The sequence below is a fragment of the Rhagoletis pomonella genome, unplaced genomic scaffold (genome assembly GCF_013731165.1).
Source record: "Rhagoletis pomonella isolate Grant_MI unplaced genomic scaffold, Rhpom_1.0 Rhpom_scaffold_00016, whole genome shotgun sequence".
In the NCBI taxonomy this organism is placed as follows: Eukaryota; Metazoa; Arthropoda; class Insecta; order Diptera; family Tephritidae; genus Rhagoletis; species Rhagoletis pomonella.
The window spans coordinates 5,585,325-5,595,384 of NW_023458570.1; the positions used below are offsets into that span (position 1 = coordinate 5,585,325).

The following is a 10,060-nucleotide window of genomic DNA, read 5'->3' on the forward strand; positions in this document are numbered from 1 at the left end:
TTTCAACTGCCATTTTTAGCATTGGCGTGTCATTGGAAAAGGACCGGTCCAATCAATACAGACCGTAAGATAGTCCTGGACTAGTCCAATTTTGGAGATTTTTTTTCGTTGGAGTAAGATTGCGTTCTGCACTTCGCAGATGCTTTTTCATGTTCGGAAACACAAAAAACATAAATTTTATCATTTTATAACCATGTTGCTTCTGACGGATTTGAACCCGGACCCTCAAATAGTGGCAAGCATCTATGCGCACTGAGCTACAGCCACGCATGTAAATGTGTGTTCAAATGTTCACTTTGGATCAAGGCCAGACCAAGCGATCGGGACATTTACAGGGTGGTGTTCTTTAAATGTTTTTTTATTGAATTGCCAAACTGTACTTTTCGTCTATCTCTAGGCCGGTTCCTTGGGGACTGGTCGAAGGCTGCCAATTTCGATGCAAGCAAATGTCCAATTCTGGCCAGTCAAATTTTATCCAGTGAAGTACTAGTCCTTAACGGAAAATTGGCCGCCTTGTTGCTGCAGGGAATTTACCCTATCACAGCGCACGGCAGTGCGCGCGACTGACGAAAGCAGCAACAGTAGCATGCTGAAATGATACACGAGATTTGGAAGTTTTTATCCAGACGTCCAATCGACATGTTTGATATATCGTTGGAAAGGTCTTGCAGAGTGTGTCCGGAAAATATATTCAAGCTTCGTAAACGATTAACCGGATTCTTAAAAATTAGGCTAAAGTGTTGCGAAACAAAAAACGTTTTTGTGCTTTTGCCGGTTTTAGGGGGCATATGGGTACACCCAACATATTTAGTGTTATTCTATAGGCCAATACCTTTCAAACGATACCTTATATATTGATATATTATATTGGCTACAAGTTGGAAAGATATAGAGGTAAATGTGTTTTGGTTCGTGTCTCCACTACGAGATGCTTTGGTATGTATGTGGCGTCTGAACGTACCATCATTTAATTTTTTTCAAGCTTTCAGGAATCAAAGTACACAAAAAACTAAGAAGGTTTTGTTCCAGGATGTTTTGATTCGTATGCCTGTGTGGGCGTGGCTGCTGCCTGAAATTCGAAAAAAGGGAATTTTTTTAACTACCACTGAGGCCGCACTACTCAGTCCATGTCATTGATGTGGATATCAGTAGAAGGGTCTCCAAACAAACTATCTAACGCTGTCTTTTGTGTTTATAAAATATAAATACGCCATAACATTATCGCCTGAAAACTAAAAATCGGGCTGCTGAAAATAGAGATTTCGGGCATTTTCTCAAAAACTGGTTAGTCGATTTTATTCTAAGTTTCCAAAAGTCTAGCCCAAAACCTTAGCTTTCATCTGGTATAAAGCTTATATCTGGAAAGACTCTTGTTGTGGAGATATTGCTATTCAAATTGAAAAAAATGTCGCTCTAAAAAGGGTCAAATGGTTAAAAATTAACATATCCGTCTAATTTGGTTACTTTAAGATATAAAAATAACATACCCAGTTCCCCGAAAAAATCGCCCCGATTGCCACTTAAACCGAAATTCCCTGCAAATCGGGGAATTTCCCGCGAGTTGACAATTTGAAGGATGCAGCTGTGCTAATCACTTCGTACATGTCTTTGAAACCACAATTTGTGTGTATTTTAGAGTTTTTTTCAGTCACATGCCGAAATTGTAACATTCTTCCCCATTTTAATTGCAGGTATGTACACAATATTTAACTATGCTACATGGGTTTATCACCCGCACTTAACCTACCTGGTATTTACCTATAGTTGTACATAAATATGTATGTATGAATGCATTTGGTTCACCCAATGTTCCGCTACTACTTACATACATATGTATAAATTGCCACTGAGCAAAAATACTTGAGAAACAATCATTAGTTTAATAGCACGACTGCAACACCGTACACGTGATAGAAGTAAAACTTCTTAAAAAAAAGTACATGTGTGCGCCCCACACCCAGTAGAAATCTTAACAACAATTAAACTACGAGGCAATCAGACGAATACAGTTGTTTATTGTCCAAAGTTGGTACCAAGTTGATAAGTTTTTATTTTTTTTTTCGAATACATATCATCCTTGATATCATCATATCCTTGATCATCCTTTTTCGCTTTATTCCGTATTCGAAAAACTATGTGTTTCAATGGACACATCGATTTGAATACATAATTTAGATTTAGAGAATATTTTTAGCAATTTATTTGAGAAAAATAAAACATTTAGTTTATTGTTTGTATTTTCGTCGATTTTAAATTTGCTACCCCAAAGTAATTGATATCAAATAAAACACCTCTTTCAGGTAAAATTTTCGAGTGACGAAAGCTGAACTAGAAACACAAAATTTATGATATCAATTTCGTGACGAAAATTATACGCATTTTTTTACTGCCTTTCAAACGTATGGAACATCTTTTTTTATTTATTCGGAACGTTGCGAATTTCCGTTTACTGCTAGAAACACAATAAAAAAATAAAACAGAACTTTTGCAACGATTCATATGAATAAAAAAGATTTTCCCTACGTTTGAAAGGCAGTTAAAAAATGCGTATAATTTTCGTCACGAAATTGATATCATAAATTTTGTATTTCTAGTTCAGCTTTCATCACTCGAAAATTTTACCTCAAAGAGGTGTTTTATTTGATACTACAATACAATTACATTTTCGTTTTCAAATCTCAAACACAATCGCAAAATACTTCGAAAATTTCCTGCTCTAGCCACACCAACTTTCCGCGAATATTTGCCGAAGCATTTACATACACTTATGAACGAGAACGACAGAAGTGAACGTTCGCGAAGGCATCGATGCTACTTATAGCTACATACATGAAGGCACGCAGCCCTGTAGTCAAATGTACTTGTTGTAAACTACCTCACAATGTATGAACCGCATGCCCAACTAGTCAGCCAACTATCTTTTTTCCATGCAATCAACTGGTATTTTTAATATGGGAATGTCCTACGAGATGGCAATTATCAGATTTCGGCCAGAAATATACCAGTCTCATACTAGTTCAAAATAGACAGAAAAATACTAGTCCAATTATGGCCCAAATAAATTAAATTAATTCATCAATATACAATAAAAACTTTTGATTAAGTACACTTTAATACATTACACATTTTCATTTAGCACCCTTAGATTTGCCATTAATTAGTGTTACATTTTTTGAGTATTAATTAAAAGGAAAAATAAATATCTACATAAATATTTCAAACTTTCGAACATAAATTTAAATGCATTTTCCAATTTTTGATATTAAAAGTAAAAGCTTTCAGGTACAATAAATACTATATTTTTATCTCTTTTAATAATATTGAATATGGAAAAGAAAATATTTTAGTTAAAAATAAAACGAATACTTTAGTTAATTTTTGAGTGAACTAAAATAAAAATAAGAGTTTTCATTAAAATAAATTAAATTCATTAACTATTTCAGTCGTTTCTTTTTAAAAATTTTTAAAAGTAATAAATAATATTTAACCTTTGAGATTTGGATATAAAAAAATTAATAAATAATTCAAGCAGTTATTAAATATTCTTAATTTTTGTCTATACTTTGGCTTGTTCATTGATAATTGAAATTAATCAAATAATTATATTAATCGTGTAATTAAAAAAAGTTAAAAGTAATTGAAAATGATCAAAAATAATAAAATAATGATATGATTAAAATAAATGAATTAATTAAAATTGTTTAAGTAATTAATTCTTAATAATTAAAAAGGTGCTAATATCGGTATATAATCATTAAACGGTTATCCAAAAAAAACATGCTTTAATTATTTAATTAATCATTATGAATATTAATCATTATTTAACAGGTATGGTATAATTGAGAGTACGTACTCGCTTTATGGGTTTACAATATACCCAAATAAAAATTATAATATTTTGTGTACACTTTTGTATTAAACTGTCGATGTCAAATAAAACAGGGCATGAATAAATCGTTTTGTAGTTGGTACAAGTCTGGTCATTTTCGTACTAGTTTGGTTTCAGTCAGGAAATTCTAGTTGTAAATTTTTTTCTACTTAACATTCGCGAACGATCTGGACTTGTTTTATGCTTCTCGCTCGCGAAGGAGAACCAATAGAGAATATTTGATACGTTCACGGTCGCTTTCGCGTACGAAGGTGAGTGAATATTTCCGAACCCTGGTTTAAACGCTCCAGCTTGTCTAGATAAACGCAGTTTACGTGATCTCACTTAAACTTGCCCTGAAAAGCAAGCCCTAAATGTGCAACATCAAAGAATTCGCATTACCATATTAGAAGCTATCGAGCCTTAACCACGAAAGAAAAGTAAGCGCCAAATGTTCTTATTTGGAGTTTTTTTTTATCAAAATTACATAATTTTTCCACAAACAAATAATTTCCTAAATCCATCGACCGTAAATGGTACCGCAAAGAATTTACAAGGAAGCCGGTTTCACTTAAATAATTAAAGCAAAAACTACCATTCGCTATTATGAACAGCTTTTTGTGGAACTTCGCTACCCTTTGAAAGGTGATTGAATTCTTCCCCTTCCTTAGTGCTTCCAAAAAACATCCCTGTGGGTGGGAGTGTCAAATGTTAGAAAAAAGCTTATTACAAAACCTTTAATAATTGAATCATGATACAAATATTTAAAGGTAGTTTCACTTCTTCTTAGCCGCCATTGCTCCCATTTGACGTAAACTGTGCTTTTGGCATTTTCTTTTGAAATCGAGCTACCATATTCTTTGACAAAAGTAAAAAAGTTATTGATTACTTAAAAAAAAATATATATATAATTATTTAAAAGAAATTAAAGCTTTTAGAGATAGTGAATATAAAACGGAAGGTAAGTGAAATATTACATTGTATTCACATAAAATGTGCATTTATTCTTGTTAATTATTGTATTGTTTTTTAATAAGATGAGCTCCATATTTAGGAGCTGCAAAAATAACAGAAGAAATTGCGAAAAAACTAACATAAAGTTTTTTCGACTCCCGGCGGTACCATATATGCGGGAAAAGTGGATATCCGCGTGCATGGTAACTGAAAATGCGCTACCAAAAGTATCGTTTGTTTGTTGCGAGCACTTTTCCGCGAAAGATTTCAACCGGAGGAATGGATGCGCCCAATTAGAGTGCTAATCTCCGAAACCGCTTAACCGATTTCAATGAAATTTTGTGGGTGTGTATTGTTAGTTCCAACTTAAAAGATAGGATAGTTGTGAACCCGAGAAAAATATATTTTTTTTCATCGAAATTTTTTCTATGCTTCTCGCATTGTGCTTATCTAATATATTTATATAAATCTCGTGTCACGGTGTTAGTGGTCGAACTCCTTCTAAACGACTCGACCGATCTTTATGAAATTTTTTGTGTATATATGGTAGGTATGAGAATCGGATGTAAAGTATATTTCATACCGCTAGGTGAAGGGGGCGTGGCACCTCCCATATCTCTGGATGTGTTTATGGAAGAGTACTGGAACTTGGTATGCACAAGATATATAAAATCAGTGGCGTGGTCATGAAGAAAAATTGGGGCTATAAGAAAAAGGGGCGTGGCGCCTCCCATGGTAGATTACTCGAAAATGGTATAGAGATATATGAAATCCATCCCATACTCTTAGAGAAAATTGGGTCTATTTGAAAAGGGGGCGTGGCGCCTTTCAAGCGCACTGAAACTAGTACGTTTCTTTGTACACATGTACAGTTTTGCCAGGTTATTTAAGACGGCAATGGAAATATGCCTTCTGACAACCTTCTTCTTCTTCTTCTTCTTCTTATTTGGCACTACAACCGTTTGTCGGTTTGGGCCGAGACCAAAAAGCTTCTCCAATTGCTTCTCTCCTGCGCGAATTTGCGCCAGTTGGTTATCCCGAGCGCAGACAGGTCCTTCTGCACTTAGTCCTTCCATTGCGTTCGTGGGCGCCCTTGCTTTCGTTGTCCACCCATGGGTGCGGAATCGAAGGATCTTTTCACCGGAGAGTCGTCATCCATGCGTAGAACATATCCAAGTCAACGAAATCGCTGTATTTTTATGCGCTTAACTATGTCCATGTCGTTAAAAAGCTCATACAGTTCGTCATTCCATCTTCTCCAATATCCGCCATCCACGAAAACAGGGCCGTAGATTTTGCGTAGAATAGTTCTCTCGAAAGCCCCCAAAGCCTTCTCATCTTTGTTCGACATCGTCCAAGATTCTGCGCCATATAAAAGACGGGCATGATGAGAGATTTGTAGAGCTTGAGTTTCGTTCGTCGAGAGAGGGCTCTGCTAGACAAAGTCCTTCACTACTTCAAAGTTATATCTGCCAACAGTGACGTGCGTCCCGTAGCGCGTGGACTCTTTATATGTTGCCAGGAGGTACTTTGTCTTTCCCTCGTTCACCGCTAGACCAACCTCTTTAGCTTCTTTTTCTAAACTGGAAAGTGCTGCGGTTACGTCCCTTTGTTTCAGACCTACGATATCGATATCATTTGCATACGACAGCAGCATCGTTCTTTTGCTATATATGGTGCCGCTGCGATTCAGATTGGCAGCTCTTATTACGCTTTCCTTGTCTAAAACCTCGTTTGGTCTCAAACGGCGCGGAGAGGTCCTTCCCAATTTGGACGGAGCTGAACAACCACCAAACCGTAATGCGTCACTGAAAATCATGAACGTGAACTGTTGGTGAAAATGTTAGACCAAAATGTTTCAATACAAAAAATTTATTTTGGGCGCAACGAAGTTCGCCGGGTCTGCTAGTGTAAATATACAAATGTATAAATGTAAACGCATAATAAAACTAATGTATGCATGCAGATGCATGGAGCTATACATCATGCGTTATCACAAAGGAGTTTATGATTCCCAAGAATCCGAAATAAAGCAACATCCTACTTAGTTTCTTAAAGGACCAACTGCATATAATATATCATGTTAAAGATAATGGGCACGTTCAGAAGGCGCAACAGCTCAGTAACTGTTGCGATTGCACCTTCTGAACGCGTTGTTTTGTACTTCTGATCAACTGAACAGTTGCGTGTTAGATGATCGTAAAATTTTTCGACAACGTGTTGTGTCTAATGTATCAAGACGCATTACGATCATTGATTTTTTTAGCAACGGTTGCGCTCAACTTCTGCACCTTCTGAACCTACCCAATGCTAAATTGCTGGTGTGTCTTGCATTTATAGCAATTTAAATCAAGCTCTTTTAATACGAACAATCATGTAAGTATATTTACCTCGTGCGTTACAACTTACTTTTTAATGAAATAAAAATTCCTTAAAAATATTAAAGTTTCCAAAATAATAATTTGATTAGGTGGCAGTGCTACCGCAACAATTTACGAAAAGTAGAAACGTTAGTAAGCACAGTTTATGTCAAAAAATTTAAAAGTGAAACTACCTTCTTTTTTTGTATCATGAATTGAATCATGATTTTGAATAAATATTTTGATGGTTACTGGAAATCATGATAAAAATATTTATAAGGTACAATCGCTGAGAGCCAACTTTAGGAATTTTGACGTTTGCTAGCATTTTGAAATTTTCTCTCGCTGCCATCGTTTGTTTGTTTTTATTTTCACTCAAACCCAAGGCACATTAAACAGGTAGTATCAGTAGAGCAAAAACAACATTTGCGTGTATTTTGTTGTTGCTTCTGGTATCGAAAGTGTCAAAAACTGTTCTGAATTTTTTCTTCTAAATCAAAGCGTGCCATGTGAAATACAAAAAATTATAAAAAATAAAAAATTGAAATTGGAAAAAATAAAAATTGTTGCAACTTTCTTTCCTAGTAAATTTGTTTGCTTCTCGAAGCATTGATCCATCCTTTACAAGGGCCAGTAATCAGCGGTTGTGCTGCTGAGTTGGGCGAACGTTCCAAAAGCTGCTATTCAATCGCTTGTTTTGTATTGAAAAAGGTTTCACATGCAAATGGATTTTAACAATTCAGAATTTTTGTGAGAAAAAATTAAAAATATTTGACATTTTCGAGACCAAATAATTTGAAAATGAATCAAATCAGCTGCTCTACTGATACTACCTGTTCAATGTACCTTGCTCAAACCAAAGAAATATATTTCTGTCGAAACAACAAAATTTGAATGTACATATGTACATATATACATGCATATGTAAATAAATAAATGGAAGCAATTGTCTGTAATGGACTTCTGCCCGCATGTTAAGGCGAAGATTTTGGCATGCACTCAAAGATATTTTACCTTAAAGGCACTGCACTTTTGCAAAGAACTATCTTGTGCTTACATTGGGTCCGGTGGTGTGGCAAAAAATGAGCCTAGCACAAACAGGGGCACTTGGAAAAACCGCTTCCGTAACACCACACACCTCGATCAATTTTTGCTGTAAATACGATAATTTCGGGAACTTGTAGAACTTTAGATTGCTTTGCTTGTAGAGGAAAACGGAATTTGGGCAGCCGCTAAAGCAGCAACTCATTTTTATTTTCTAAATTTTTAAGTTTTTCCCACATTTGAATAAATAAATATTCAAATCATAAATATTCATGTGTTTATTTTGTATTTATTTGACATTTGAATCATTTCGAGAGAGTGTAATCACGAATTGAGCGAGCGGTGTTAGTTTTAAATATTTGTATCATGCTGGAAATTTTCCAATTTCCTTCCACGATTACTCACAATAATTCCATTATTGATAATTGGACATCGGAATTCTATGAATTGTTGTTGAATTTTTGTTTAGCATCCAAGAGATCCCGGACCAATACAGAAGTTCGTAGCATTGAAAATGAACAAGATTTACGCCTAAGCATATCTGTATATTTTCATATTTTTTGCATATTTGCTTACTTTTTGCATATTTGTATATTTTTTGCATATCTGCATATTTTCTGCATATTTCCATATTTTTCGTAAGTATATTTTTAATATTTTTTTGAGTATATTTTGCATATATGCTTATGTTTATTTAGGTTGTTACATTGTACAATGTACATACTAGGGATGTTTTAGACATCCGCGTATGCGAATGCGAATTCTGTTTTCAAAGTCGTGACTGCCAGCCGAATCGGATCACATTATTGTTATTCTTTTTAAACACCCCGTTTTTTATAAGCATTTGAATTATTGGAATCACGGAGGATTAGGGTCTCAGATAGTTACGTAATTCTTACCTAATTAAAGGTCAGACTTATAGCCTTTTCTCTTTATAGCCAGACGTTGCCCATTTCTGCTGGAATTCCCTATTGAAGGAGATTATTCTTTTACTTTAAATAGAAAGGAAGGGAGACGTAGGGGGAGAGTTTTACCACAGAAGTTTTTAGCCAAGAATCCAATATATATCCCTATGAAAAAAATATTGCCCAACAAGTAAACAAAATTACTGCTTTTTAAATTTTTGCTAAAATAAATTCCCTAAGAGCCCCATTTGAAATGAGTGAAACGAATATATCGTTACCTTAATTCACAAAGGCCCTAACCAACATTTTTTTCGAAATTGCGTTTTACACAGTTTTTGGTTGGATATTAAAATACACCTTCACTAAAAATTTGAAAACAACGGAGTTAGCCACTTTTTAATGATTTGATTTTTGTAATGTTTTTTGTTTCTCCTGTAAAATAAAAAATTTGCTGGCACAGTACAGGTATTTGAAGCACAGAAAACAAAAGAAAATATTATTAAAAGGACAATGTTCTCTTTGACGTACGTTAAAGGTCAAGTAGAAGTGGGAACTTGTACGACTGCCCATTAATAGCTCGGTTATATAGCTTAAGAAATAATATTCGCAAAAGCTCCGCATTGATTATTGCGAATTCGAAAGCGAATGCGAATGTTAAAATTAATTCGGAAGCTCCGCGGTGGCAAATGCGAATATTCGCAACAACCCTGGTACATATATAAATGTGTGTTTTAACCGGTTTAATTTAGCTTGTACTGTTAGTTTTTGGGTCAAAATCTAGTAATTTGGATTTCATCCCTTTCCTGTTGACCTATTAATCTCAAATTTAGTTCTGATCACAATACAATCACGTATTCAGTATCAGTATTCAGTATCAGTATTCACACTGAGAAAAAGGATTAGTTTCGACAACTAAAGATATTTAGTTT

The 10,060-nt window shown here is 34.7% G+C and overlaps 1 protein-coding gene and 1 long non-coding RNA gene across 2 annotated transcripts in view; both read right to left on the reverse strand.

Annotated features, from left to right (window-relative positions):
• Positions 1 to 10,060, reverse strand: part of LOC118749465 (synaptotagmin-5-like) — a 159,200-nt gene that overhangs the window by 97,172 nt on the left and 51,968 nt on the right. The window lies entirely within an intron of this gene.
• The window catches only part of LOC118749466, a 69,191-nt gene that overhangs the window by 44,632 nt on the left and 14,499 nt on the right, over positions 1 to 10,060 (reverse strand). The window lies entirely within an intron of this gene.